At 37.5% G+C, this 13,308-nt stretch overlaps 2 long non-coding RNA genes across 3 annotated transcripts in view; one reads left to right on the top strand and one right to left on the bottom strand.

Annotated features, from left to right (window-relative positions):
- Positions 1-13,308, bottom strand: part of LOC121016178 (uncharacterized) — a 366,104-nt gene that overhangs the window by 80,133 nt on the left and 272,663 nt on the right. The gene's annotated exons all lie outside the window — the stretch shown is intronic.
- LOC121016177 (uncharacterized) overlaps positions 1-13,308 on the top strand; it is a 100,653-nt gene that overhangs the window by 57,966 nt on the left and 29,379 nt on the right. The window contains exon 3 of one of the 2 annotated variants that reach the window (XR_005784143.1): positions 4,741-4,894. The exons of the other annotated variant lie outside the window; for it this stretch is intronic. This is a non-coding gene — a long non-coding RNA (uncharacterized LOC121016177). The remainder of the gene's footprint in view (positions 1-4,740; positions 4,895-13,308) is intronic. 2 annotated transcript variants of the gene reach the window in all.

Here is a 13,308-nt window from a genome sequence, read left to right as displayed (position 1 = left end):
TATGAAAACTAGTTATTAATTATTATTATTAATTAAATGCAAAATTTAAGCTCTACAAGGTTGAATATCAATTTTTAAACAGCATCACCTACTTTAAAAAAGGGATTCATTTGGGGCATCTGTCTGTCTCAGAGTGTAGAGCATATGACTCTTGATCTCAGGGTTGTGAGTTCAAGCCCCATGTTGGGCATAGAGATTACTTAAAAAAAAAAAAAGGACCAATTTTAGTAGAAACTGGTGGTATGCTTTAGCCCCACTGTGCTTTCCTTGGTATTATTCTACTGAAATATAAAGGTGAAAATGAAGGCAACTATCAAAAGAATCCAATTGGGCCCATCACTTTATTACACTTAACTCTGGATATGAGATTTGGCAAGGAAAATATGTTTAGCCAAAACATTAGAAATTCTTCCATTACAGGGGCACCTGAGTGGCTCAGTCAGTCGAGCTTCCAACTTCGGCTCAGGTCATGATCTCACAGTTCGTGGGTTCGAGCCCCGCATCAGGTTCTGTGCTGACAGCTCAGAGCCTGGAGCCTGCTTCAGATTCTGTGTCTCCATCTCTCTCTGCCCCTCCCCCCCCCACACACACACACACTTTGGCTCATTCTGTTTCTCAAAAATAAATAAATGTAAAAAAATTTTTTTGAAGAAATTCTTCTATTACATAGACAAGCACCCTATGCTATTCATAAAAATTCCAGGCCCTAGGATATTCACTGGAGCTATTCATCAAATGATTCAAACAGCTGATAAAGAGTTGACCGAAACAGAAATGACTGAATTCCTCTCTGAGGAGCCAGAGTGAGTCTCTGGCAAGAACAAGAAGCTATTATGTCATGTCCAATTTACTTGGTCTAGTGATTCAAAGAGCACTGCTGCATCCATTATCATCATTTCCCTTTCTAAGGTTCTTATATTCATTAGGAAATGTCCTTAGCTACCCTAAAGATTTCATGTTCATTGTCTATGTTAGATTGAATAAACTGGATATGGCCTAGCAGAGTGATAAAACAGTATTAGCAAACAGATGCTGGACATTAGTGCCCTAAAGTAGCTTTCAGAGACACTCTCACTGCCCCTGGCCTCCTCCCCACCTGAGGCTCCCAGCAGCGGGCTCTGCCTCCCTCCCCTCCGCATGTGCACTCAGGCCTGGATAGTTTTTATAAGCAAGAGGATTAATAGGCCCAGGAGCAGATGCTCTTTTACAGTAAGTACGATTGCAATCTCCAATTGTGCTTTACATGCCGTTGATAGCAATCACTCCCCAAAGAGACATTTCTTAAATACCTCTCTATTTTAAGATCCACATTTTGGTAATTTTATTAAGTTAGAAGTTAAACACTTGCTGGCTAAAGTGCATCACTGACTGTGAACAAAACTGTGCTTAGAGATTCTTTTAAAGTACATCTTCTCTGCACTGTGCAATGCTGACTTTGCCCGACTAAATCCAAATTGTGGCCAAAGGAGCTGGAGCCATCTGTAAAAGAGTCAGAGAACTCCAGTGCCACATTTGAGGTCCTCAAAACAGTGTTTGCGGAACACATCACTAAAGTTTTCATGATGAAAATGCTAGATTTTCTCTGCCCCTTCTAACAGAGAATATAATCTAAGTGTTTTGTCTATGTACCTATGAAGCGCAGAAAGCATTAAATCTCGAATCGCATTACATTGGAGCTGTTTTAGTTCTGACTTAGTTCTAAGGTAATATATGTGCCCATGATGAGTGATGAGAAGACATTAATGAAATTAATTGTGCTTAGTGCATCTCTTGTTAACATTGACATAACCATTTACTGATAGTCATTTTGGGAAAAGCAAACCAAGGAGGAAAATCAAGAAAATGAAAAGAAAAATTAAATTATACAAAGGATCTTGATGTTATTCATTCTTTCATGTGTTTCGACTTTACTACAAAACATCTCTGTATCTCTTTTTCTTTCCCTAAGCAATTTATCACCCTAGTGACCTCTGTTATGATCTATGTTTCCTTAGAATGAAATGTTCAATATATTCAGCATCTTCTTTTTGTAAAACCTTTGATCATTTCTAAATGTCAATAACTTTAAGTGTTGGTGTATATTATATGCATATGTGTAAATATTGTAAGCATGTATATGTATGTATTTATATGTATTCACACATATATAGATGCACATATATACTTACATTATAAATATAGTTGATAAGATATATCTATATTTTTATCTACAGCTATATCTATATATTTCTATATACAGAGATATGCAATACTTAATCCTTTCCAGATCTTCAATTCCCTGTGCAATCTGATAAAATCGCCTAAGAAAACCGCACTTGCTCACATATACAAAAACTGATGTTACCAGCAAGGCATGCATTTATATCCAAGTCCATGGGTTGCAAATTGGGAACCTTGCTTAACCCTTAATTTGATCCACAGAAGTGTTCAGTTTAGAAAAAGTATTAAAGAGAGGCGCCTGGGTGGCTTAGTCGGTTAAGTATCTGACTTCAGCTTGGGTGATGATCTCACAGCTTGTGAGTTGAAGCCCTGCATCAGGCTGTCTGCAGTCAGTGAGGAGCCCACTTTGGATCCTCTGTCTCCTCTCTCTGCCCCTCCCTTACTTGTTCTCTCTCTCTCTCTTTCTCAAAAATAAGCATTAAAAAAAAATAAAGAAGTACTATAATATATCCCTATTTCAAATATTGTAATAAATAAAAAAGAACTATTAACCTTCCTCTGATTTTATTTTCAAGTCTGGCTGAAGAACTGTGAGGAAATGCCGTAAGACGGTGGTCATCAGGCCAGCCTTTTGATTGTTTGGTTTGTTCATTTTGCTTGTTTTTTTCTTTGCAACATTCACATGCAACACAATAAAAGGCATCACGTGTCTCTTTTCCTTCAGTCTTTCTCAAGAGGACAGGGAGAAAGGACATGTGGCCCCGGAGAATGGACGGTGGTATTATCAGAGTATCTGGTAGGAGTGGAGATTGGGATGAGATGTAGATCACTGAATTATAAATTACCCACTTGAACAAGAAAGCATTTTATGGGTACTGATCAAGCTATATAGCATTTCTGTGTTTTCTTTCTAATGTCTAGAAAGGCATTAGAAGAGGGGTTTTCCTTGACTTTGAGGTTATTAATGATTAAATGTTGGAAAAGTCTTAATAATTAAGGTCCAGCCCCAGGAATAAAGGCAGAGAGAGCTCTCCGTTTGTGGCTACACACACCTGTCAACCCCACCCCTTTTTTTATTGTAGTCATCATGGCCTTTTGTGACTGGTGTAATTTCAAAAAAGGAAGCAGTCACCATGACTGAAAGAATGTTAAAATATTTTATTGGCTATCGGACATCCTCTGTGTCCTAGGAGTCAGGCAATATAATTTAACTCAGAGAGCACAGCTTTCATAAAATCTTATGAGCCAAACTAGTACACTGCGTTCTCCAGGATGCTTCCTGTTGGTAGCCCTTCCAGTCTTTATGATAAAACAAAAGGAGTGGGAGTGACTGGTGTCTCATTTAGGACACTATTGTGTCGTTCAGTGGTCTAAGATTTATAACACCATCAATATATTCTGTGCCATGCTCAGAACATACCAAATTCCCTTTTAAGTAAAGTTGGTTCCATTCAGAATATGAGGATTTCAAGAATAGTAGTGTCAATAAAAAAAGAAAAGTAAAGCCTTTACACAAATTTCTGGCCTTTTACCATTATTACCATTGAGAGGAATTAAGTCTAACTACAGACAAAAAAATGGAGAAGCAATTCAGCAAGTTCAAAAGTGCACTGACCATTTAATTACTCTTAAATTATATTTTACACAAGGATTAACATTAAGCCTCTGTAGCATCAAATCTCTACTTTGTTAACTTTCTAAATATATCTTACAAATTGTAACAGAGCCTCAGGATAATATGTAAGCCAGTAAGTAGTCGAGACAACGATTTTAAAATATCTCTAACACTTTCAGCTTTTCTTGTTATTTTTCCTTAAGCTTTATGTCTATTTCTCTTTATTCAGTGAAGAAATGGTCATTGAATACCTACTATATCCCAAGCATTGTGCACAGTATCAAAGACACGGCAATAAATAGGATAAATATAGGTTTCCTGCCCTGAGAGAGCTTGCAGTATTTTGGAGACACAGAGAAGCAATGAGGTAATTCCAACGTGACATGTGCTTTGTTTGACAGGGAGGAGCAGTTTGCTAAAGGATGACATTTAAAAAAAAAAAAAAAAGCATCTAAACCAGATTGCAGGAATTATGGAAGGATTTCTAGATGAATCTTGAGTTGTGAGCCATTAGCCAAATGCAGGAAAGTGAATGGTTTGAAGAAAGAGAGAAAGCACAATAATGAGAGACAAAGCAATAGCTTCATCTTAAAATATGAGAGAAATCTGTCTAGGTCTAAAGGTTAATGGGAAATATGCAGCATGGAGGAAGAATATGAAGTTAGAGGAGATAAGTAAGTATAACTAACAGAGCAAGGACCTCATGAAGGCAGAGTGCAGCTGAGGAACAAGTTTGAGGAAGGACTTATTACACTGTAATGGAAGGAAAGAATAAACAAAAATATGAACAATTTTAAAGGTGCAGTGGCAAGAAGCTCAGAGAATTCCAGCAAAGTGGTTTCAATTTCTTAATATGAACAAATATAGTAATCAATATTTATTGATTATATTTTATATCTCAACCAGGGTGGTTAGAGGTCATCTAATACTCAGAATTTCCTGTGACATTGATAATATCCTCCCAGTTTGCAGGTACAAAAACAATGCCTCAGAGAAGACAGTTTGTCCGGCATCACATAACCAGCAAGTGTCAGAGTCAAAGACATGAATCCAGAATCTCCATATTATGTGTTTCTTTGCAGTCCCTCCAGTAAAGTAGAAGAAGCAATTCTCCTCTGTGTGAGTAAGGACGGGGAGGGGGGGAGGGGGGAGGTGGAGACAAAAGTTTGAAATGACTAAAAAAGGATCACAATTGCCACGATAATTTCTCCTGTTCTGACTAGAGGGCTGCTGGAGAGTGCTAAAATAAGGAGAAATAAATTGTGTTACCAGTCCTTTAGAAATCTCAGTTTGCTCAACAGCTCAATCAAGTGTGGACATGGAAAAAGTAGGCAGTTGAACTGATCTCGGATAGAAATTTTTCCAGGTAGATGGTGTTTCAGTCAGCTCAGGCTGCCATAACAAAATGTCATAGCCTGGTTTGACCCAACAGAAATTTATTTTTTCACTGTTCTATAGGTTGGAAATCTGAGATTAGGGTGCCGGCATGAGAAGATTTTGGTGCAAGCTCTCTTTCTGGATGGCTGACAGCTGGCCACTCTCTCTCTGTGTCTTCACATTGTGGAGAGAGAGCAAGTTCTCTGGTATCTCTTCATAAGGATAGTAATCCCATCATGGGGCCCCACCCCTACGACTCCATCTAAACCTCATTATCTTCCAAATGCCCCACCTCCAAATACCATCACATTGGGAGTTAAGGCTTCAAAATATGGATTTTAGGGGGATCAGGGGGGAGGGGGACACAATACAGTCCATAGCAGATGGAAAAAAATGGAAGATAATTAAATGTGTGATTTAAAAAATGTTCAAGACCTGAACCGGAAAAATCTAAAATGAAGGGTAAAGGCAGTGAATACCAGTTGGGCTTACTGTGGAGAAATAGTGGTAGAACCCAGGTGACAGAACATATGTAATTGAAACAATTCAGCTCAAATAAGACAGAAGGAAGACGGGATGATTGAATTGACTTTTTAATTCTTAATATCTTCCATATTGATTTTTAGTTAATATATAAAAATAAATAAGGGTCTGTAGGCTTATTTTCTACAAGCAGAAGAGAACAAGAGAGATTTGAGTGTTCTGCAAACACACCTGAGGAGAAACCGGAGGGTCGGAAGGAAGCTGGCAGCTTCAAAGAATGAATAGCCAATGGACTTTCCAGGAAAGAAGAAAAGGTGAACAAATTTGCTAAGAGATCTTCCTGGGCACCCCAGTAAAATCCTTCCCTGTGGCTAGTAAGGGAGAAACACAGGTGACTATTTAGGAAAAAAATCATGGAGTGCCTGAGTGGCTCAGTCAGTTAAGTGTTGGACTCTTGGTTTTGGCTCAAGTCATGGTCTCATGGCTCCACATCAGGCTCTGTGCTGACAGTGCAAAGGCTGCTTGGGATTCTTTCTCTGCCCCTCCTCTGTGTTCTTTCTCTCTGTCTCTGTCTCTGTCTCTCTTTCTCTGTCTCCCTTTCTCTCAAAACAGATAAATAAAATTTTTTTAAAAAATCCAATTCCTACTATATGTAAGATATACTCACTGCACAAAAATAATCTATCTCACCAGATAATGATGTCTAACTCTTTCAATAAATAATTGAAACACTTTTTTTAAAGGAATAAGAATTCAGAAATCAATGAAGAAAATTTGATAAACATTAAGATATCATTATAAATAGTATATTAAATGACAACTTTTATTTTTGTCTGATCCCACTATCTTTCACCAAATGGAGCTCAGAGAGTGTGGTCTTCTGTCTGTTGCTCTATGAATTATATTCACCGTGGAAATGGATTTTCAGGAAAGGGATAAAATTAGGCATTCAATCACTTAATGGACATTTTTAACCATCAAAATACAATTTTGTCCAATAAGCTATTTTTTTGAGATTAAGAATACAAAACCATCAACTTTCAAGGATCTCAAAAATTGAACTGAGCACTAAAATGTGATTAAGTGCTGGTTATGTCAAACGTATCATTGAATGCTTTAGCCGTTTTCAATATGTGGTCTGCAGACCCTAAGGGTCCCCAAGACCCTTTCAGTGGGTCCAGTCGAGGTCACAGCCATTTCAATAACAAGACTAAGAGCTTATTTATCATTTTCACTGTGTTGACCTTTGTACTGAGTGTGCAGAACAGTGAGGGATCTAACAGCTGGCAATGTAGAATGAATCAAGGCAGTGGTACCAAGCTGTATAATGGTCATTTTGTTCAATGCCAATACATCCACTTTCACTTAAAAATATCCTCACAGAAGCACAAAAAATTATTATTATTAAATCTAAACTTCTGAGTACATAATACCCTGTGAGACCAAATGGGAAGTACATATAAAGCATTTCTGTTGTACAGCAAAGTATGATGGTTGTCATGAGGAAAAACAGTTGTGCCACTGTTTGAGTTCTGAGCTGAACTATACCATGTTCAGGAAACATCACTTCTTCTGAAAAGAGTAACTGGAAATCTAACATCAATACTTAAACTTGGATATATGGCTGACATTTTCTCAAAAATGGTCAAAGTGAGCCTGTCACATAAAACAACTGACGGTTTTCATTGCCAATAACACAGTTTAAGCTTCAAGCGAAAGCTTCAATTAGCTTGCCAGCTTTCCAATATACAGACTTTTCTGATGAATTTGGGAGTAGTATCAGTGAAATTTCATGACATATTATAATGAAATTCATCAACATTTGGAAGATCTGCACAATTCATAATATTTTCCAAATGCCCCATGCATCATTACAGAATCATGCATGGGTAAAAACTGCATTTAAGTTACATAATAGACCAATGGGTACACCAATGGATTTCAATGTAATGAAAAGTTTATTGATATAGTTTCAGATTCCACATTACAGTTAACCTTGAAGTAATTACTCCTTACTGAGTTTAGGTATAGTATCAAAGAAAACTATTCAAAATTATTTATAAAGTCTCCTCCCTTTTCAGCTACCTATATATGTGCAAACCTGGATTTTCTTCATTTTCTTCAACCAGAGCAACACATCACAAATGATAGAATGCAGAAATGGATATGACAACCCAACTGTCCTCTATTAGGCCAGTATTAGAGAGATTTGCAAAATGTAAAACACTGCCACTCTTTTCACTAAATTTTTATCTGGGAAATACAGTTATTTCATTAAAATACATTATTTATGTTAATATGCAATGGGATTTTTTTAAGGAGGTTATTTTTATTGTTGTTTTAAAATTTAAATATACATAGTAGGGTCTATATGGATGCTTAATAGCCAAAGGAGTGACTGTATTGCATATTATTTTTTTGAGAACAACCAATGTGCACCTTTATTTTTTTTCTTGCTTTCCTCATATCAAAGTGACTGGAGGTCTAGGAAAATGCATTTCCAAGAATCCCCTGAAATCAGATTTCTGGGTTAGAGTTTACTAAGCAGAGGTCACAAAGTTTGAAAGAAGTAGAAATCATTATTTTTTGTCCAGTAAGGAGACTTTATGGGCTCCAATGGAAGTGATTCTTTGTAGCTTCCTCAGACCCTTGGTAAGTGATTTATCTGGTGCAGTGGTGAGCTGAGATCATTAGTGGGAGATCCCTGTGATTCCTGGACCTTCCTAATCCTTTCATGGTTTATGATAAAACTGAGTAATAGTGAGTGTTTTCCATAATCACTGCTCCTCCAACCCCTCCTACATTTTTTTTTTTTCCCAGAGAGAGAGAGACTGAGACAGCAGTCTGAGGGGCAGAGAGGGAGAAAGAAAGAATCCTAAACAGGCTCCACTCTGTCACCACACAGTCCAAAGCAGGGCCTGATCTTACAACCATGAGATCATGACCTAAGCCAAAATCAATAGCTAGATGCTCAAACGCCTGAGCCACCCAGGTGCCCCACTATGTATTTTTAAGTCACTAGTTCACTGTTTTAAATTTATTCCTTTCTGAAACACCATCATCATTTGTTTTTCTGACTGAACCTTGACTCATACCAGGAAATTGCTTAACTCAATCCTGAAAATGTGAGATTTGGCAACGCTTCTTGTTTTAGCTTAAACTTTTTCAATGAAAATTTGATCAACTGTTATCACACTGAGAAAAATACTTAAACCGGTTTTATAGCAAAAGAAATGAGAGAACACATTGATTTTTTGAGGAAGAACATAAAAATCCATGATACTCTATAGCATAATTATGTGGAGCTAATACTTCCTTTTTTACCAAAGTATAGTTGGCACACAATGTTAAATCAGTTTCATGTGTACAACATAGTGATTCAAAAAGTCTATATAATACGCTATGTTCATAAATGTTGCTACCATCTGTCACCACACAACACAACTACAATACTATTAACTAGATTCCCTACATTGAGCTTTTTGTCCCTGTGACATATTCATTCCATAACTGGAAGTTTATCTCTCCCACTCCCCTGCACCCATTTTACTCATCTCCCCACTCCCCTCTCTTCTGGCAACCATCAGTTTGTTCTCTGTACTTATGGTTTGTTCCTGCTTTTTGTTTGTTTATTTGCTTTGTTTTTTTTAGATTTCACATTTAAGTGAAATCATGGTATTTGTCTTTCTCTGTCTGACTTACTTCATTTATTATAATATCTAGGTCCATCTATGCTATTGCAAATGGCAAGATCTCATTTTTTTTAATGACTGGGTAATATTCCAGTGTGTGTGTGTGTGTGTGTGTTTATCACATCTTCTTTCTCCATTCACCTATCAATGAACACTTGGGTTGTTTATATATATAGGCTGTTGTAAATAATGCTGCAATAAACATGTTTTATTGTTCTGTTTCTTTTCTGAGCCAGTCCACTTTATGGTTTGGTTCTCCACTGTGGACTGAGTCATCCAGCAATGGTTCCCAGATGACCCACTTTCCCCTTCCTGCTGGATTTCATCTTTCTGTAGCAGAAATACCTCCTTGCCTTCCAACCACACATTCTCATCTTGTCTCTCAAAATAAAAGAATATTCATTTTTACCTACAAAAACTGCTGAAAGTTTTGGTTTCCCAGCCTTCCTTGTCTCTAAGTACTGGTAAGTAAAGGTGTTATGTGGAACTTCCAGAAACCTTTAAGGAAAAAGGAAATATGCTCTTCTTCCTCCCTTTCTCCATACTGCCTCTGGAATGCAGTAATAATGCAGATTCGATGTGCTGCTGTAGCAACTGCATCCAAGTGCAAGGATAAGGGCTATACCCTCAGGGTAGCAGGATGGACATGTAGGAGCACAGGTCCCTATGACCATGGAGTCCACATACCTGCTTAGACCGCCTTCCTCTAGAATTCTTTATGTGTGAAGTAAACAAATTTCCCATCATATTTCGGCTATCTTCTTTCAAGTTTTCTGCCACACAGAACCTTATCCAGTCCTGACCAAACCCAGTACTAACCTGTAATCTTCAAATTATAAACAACACAGGGCTGTGCTGCACAAAAAACTTTCCATAGAAGCTTGGCAGTAATGGATGGGGATGTATGGAATGGAAATGAAACACTACATACAGTGGAAGACATCGCCATTTCTAGACATTTGTTATCACTACTCTGCTGCAGAAATATTCATCATTGTCCATAACTAACCATAAATCCCCTGCTTCCCATCACTTTTTGAGGTTTTCATCCCTTTTAGTTCGACTTGTCTCTTAAATGACCTCTTCTTGTTCACTCCCAGTAGGTCAAGATTCCTCTCATTTATATTGTCGACAGTTCATGTCTGTCTTTCTCTCACCTACTGAATCCAAACCACATGCATAGCATCACATTTCTAAGTAAAAATGCGGTAAGAGTCTATCTTAGTGTCTTTTCATCAGCAAAAGAACTATCTACCCCAGAGATAACCTCAGCAATTCCATTAGAAAGAAGCAGCGGCCACAATTAGTTTCTAATCATATTTTTTTCTTACTCCGAAATTACTTAGGAAGCAGCAAAAATACAACTGTGAAGATTTAATGAAATCAGAAATTCCCCCCAACAGATTTTAGCAGTTTCTTTGCATCATGAAAAATGCCCAGAAAGGCAGAAGCCCAGACACTGCTGATGCTCCTGTGACTGATGGAAAAGCAGAAGCCATTTCTTTTAACAGAGATACACCTCCAGCAATCTGTCATCCTCCCAACTTCCAGCCGGCTCTTGCTGATGCATGCAGACATTGCCACCCTAAGCCTGTCCTTGCTTACTACATCTGTTATGTGATTTTTCTCTCAAACTGTCATAGGATGTAGCTTCTCTTTTAAATACAGCATAAAATATTTGCACTTTTACTCATTTCCTGTCCCATAGCTTTCAAGTCACACACATTCTCTAAGAACTTCATTATATAATGCACAGCCTCTTGAACCCCAATTACTGGAATTATTCTTCAACTCTCATATGGAAGATGAAATCAATGCCCCAGCTTGACAATTTCCTTACCTTTTCATCTCCATTGTTTTTCATCTCCACTCTACCTCTGATACAATAAGTATATTTGAATTTGTCACCATCTAAAACTTCACCTCTTAAATCTTAAACTCTAATTTTCTATCACTAACAATTTTTAGAACAATTCCAGTTTTTCCTCCCTCAGTCTCATCACAACTACTTTGTTTAAGTTTTTATTTGTTCATTTTAAGTCATCTCTACACCTAACATGGGGTTCGAACTCACAAGCCCAAGACCAAGAGTCACATGTTCTACCAAATGAGCCAGCCAGGTGCCCCTTATCACAACTATATTTTAAGCCTTCTAAGAGAATTTTAGGAAGAGAAGGCAGAGCAAAAGGTTCTTTGCCCCTCTCCTTCTTAGAAACTATCCAAAAATAACAAAGAAAACAGCCAAAAGACCACTTCATTTTCAATAAACACTAATGAAAGTCCATACCCCTGGATGAAAATAAATAAAGAAAAGCTCCAAACTGCAATGAAAATTAGTCCAAGGAGGGTGCCTGTGTGGCTCAGTTAAATGACTCACTCTTGGTTTTGGCTCAGGTCATGAACTCCCGGTTTGTGGGTTCCAGCACAGAGCCCGCTTGACATTCTCTCTTTTTCTCCCTCTGCCCCTCCCCCCACTGTGTGAGCTTGCTGTCTCACGCTTTCTCTCAAAATACATAAGTAAACTTAATTTAAAATATAAACAAAAATTAGACCAAAGCATTGAAAGTTTGGACAATATCTCTCCAAAATCCAGGCAGCGTACTCAGCCTTGAGTTCATCCTCTGGGGGCAAAAAATGGCCTCCTTGTTAAACCAGCAAGGTTCCAGTGGGGGATGGTCAGTAGGAGCTTTGTTTCGAACAAGTGTCCAGGAAGATGGAACTGAAAGAGGAAATATATAGAAAAGCTGTCTTTGCATTAGGAGTAACAGCATAGAGAATAAAATATGGGTAATACACAGCCCTAAAGCTTCTGATCTTGGACAGCTGGAAAGGAAAAAAAGATCTTCTATGTGGGCCCGTGTAGACAAACACACAGATGCACGCACGTGCATCTACACACACACACACACACACACACACACACACACACACACACCATATCATACTAAAACAGAAATATATTAGATTTCCCAGAGCCCCAGGGGACCTTCTTACTACCTTAGAACACAGGAGACTGAGAAAACATTTGGAAAAGGCTGTTCGAATTTCAATAAACTGCAAGCCCACCCTCCTCTCTGATACCTCTTCCAACTCTTCAGAACTGTTTGTCTTTCCAGAACAAACAATACTAAGAACAATAAGGGTGGAAAAAAAAAGAACTAAGAGAAGGAGGAAGATGTGGAGAGGAACACACTAACAAAATACAGATAAAAATCACTTGTCAAAAACTAAATATAGACAACAAGATAGGTGATTATTATTTACAGTCTTGGCTGTCTGCACCAGACTCTAGACTATTGTTCTTTGCATTCACCACACCTAGCAGAGTGGCTTGCACATAATAAATATTTCATCCACATTTGATGAGTAAATAAGCAATGTTCTGAAGCAGAATCTCAGATATTATTGGTCTCCATATGAAAATGATTTGCAGTAATTGGGCCTTCCTGGGTTTCCTGAAATGAAACAAATATATGTAGTTTTTGTACTAAGTTTAATCAAGGCAGGTCCTTTTGAAAAATCTAATTAAATTAAACAAATATTTGCTGAGTCCTTACTATGTACAGATTGTTCTGCCAGTTTCCACCATGGATTTAAAAATGAGACCTTGAGTAGTTAAATATCTACTATTTAATTAATTAGAATATTAATTTTAAAAAGTAAGGTTTTTAATTCATCTAGGGAAGGGAAAATGCAATTTTCTTCCCACCACCCCATTCCAGAATCTATTCTAACAGTAAAACCATTTACCATTCCAATATAGTAGTAGATTGAACAGGTAGATAATTCAAACTATTCTAAATACTGCAAGTGAACTGGATTTCTTTATATTTAATAATATATGGTCATAGTTAATGGAACCTCATGCATTTATTTACTCATTCAGTAAAGTATTTGTGAAATGCCTTCTATCAGGAAGATGCTACAGTATATTGGGCAGTTTGAGAGTTCCTAAATCTTACTATATTCAAAGCATAGGTG

Source organism: Herpailurus yagouaroundi, unplaced genomic scaffold (genome assembly GCF_014898765.1).
Source record: "Herpailurus yagouaroundi ecotype Mexico unplaced genomic scaffold, PumYag 209, whole genome shotgun sequence".
Lineage (NCBI taxonomy): Eukaryota > Metazoa > Chordata > Mammalia > Carnivora > Felidae > Herpailurus > Herpailurus yagouaroundi.
The sequence above is the reverse complement of the archived record's forward strand: the minus strand, read 5'-3'. Positions and strand labels throughout refer to the sequence as shown.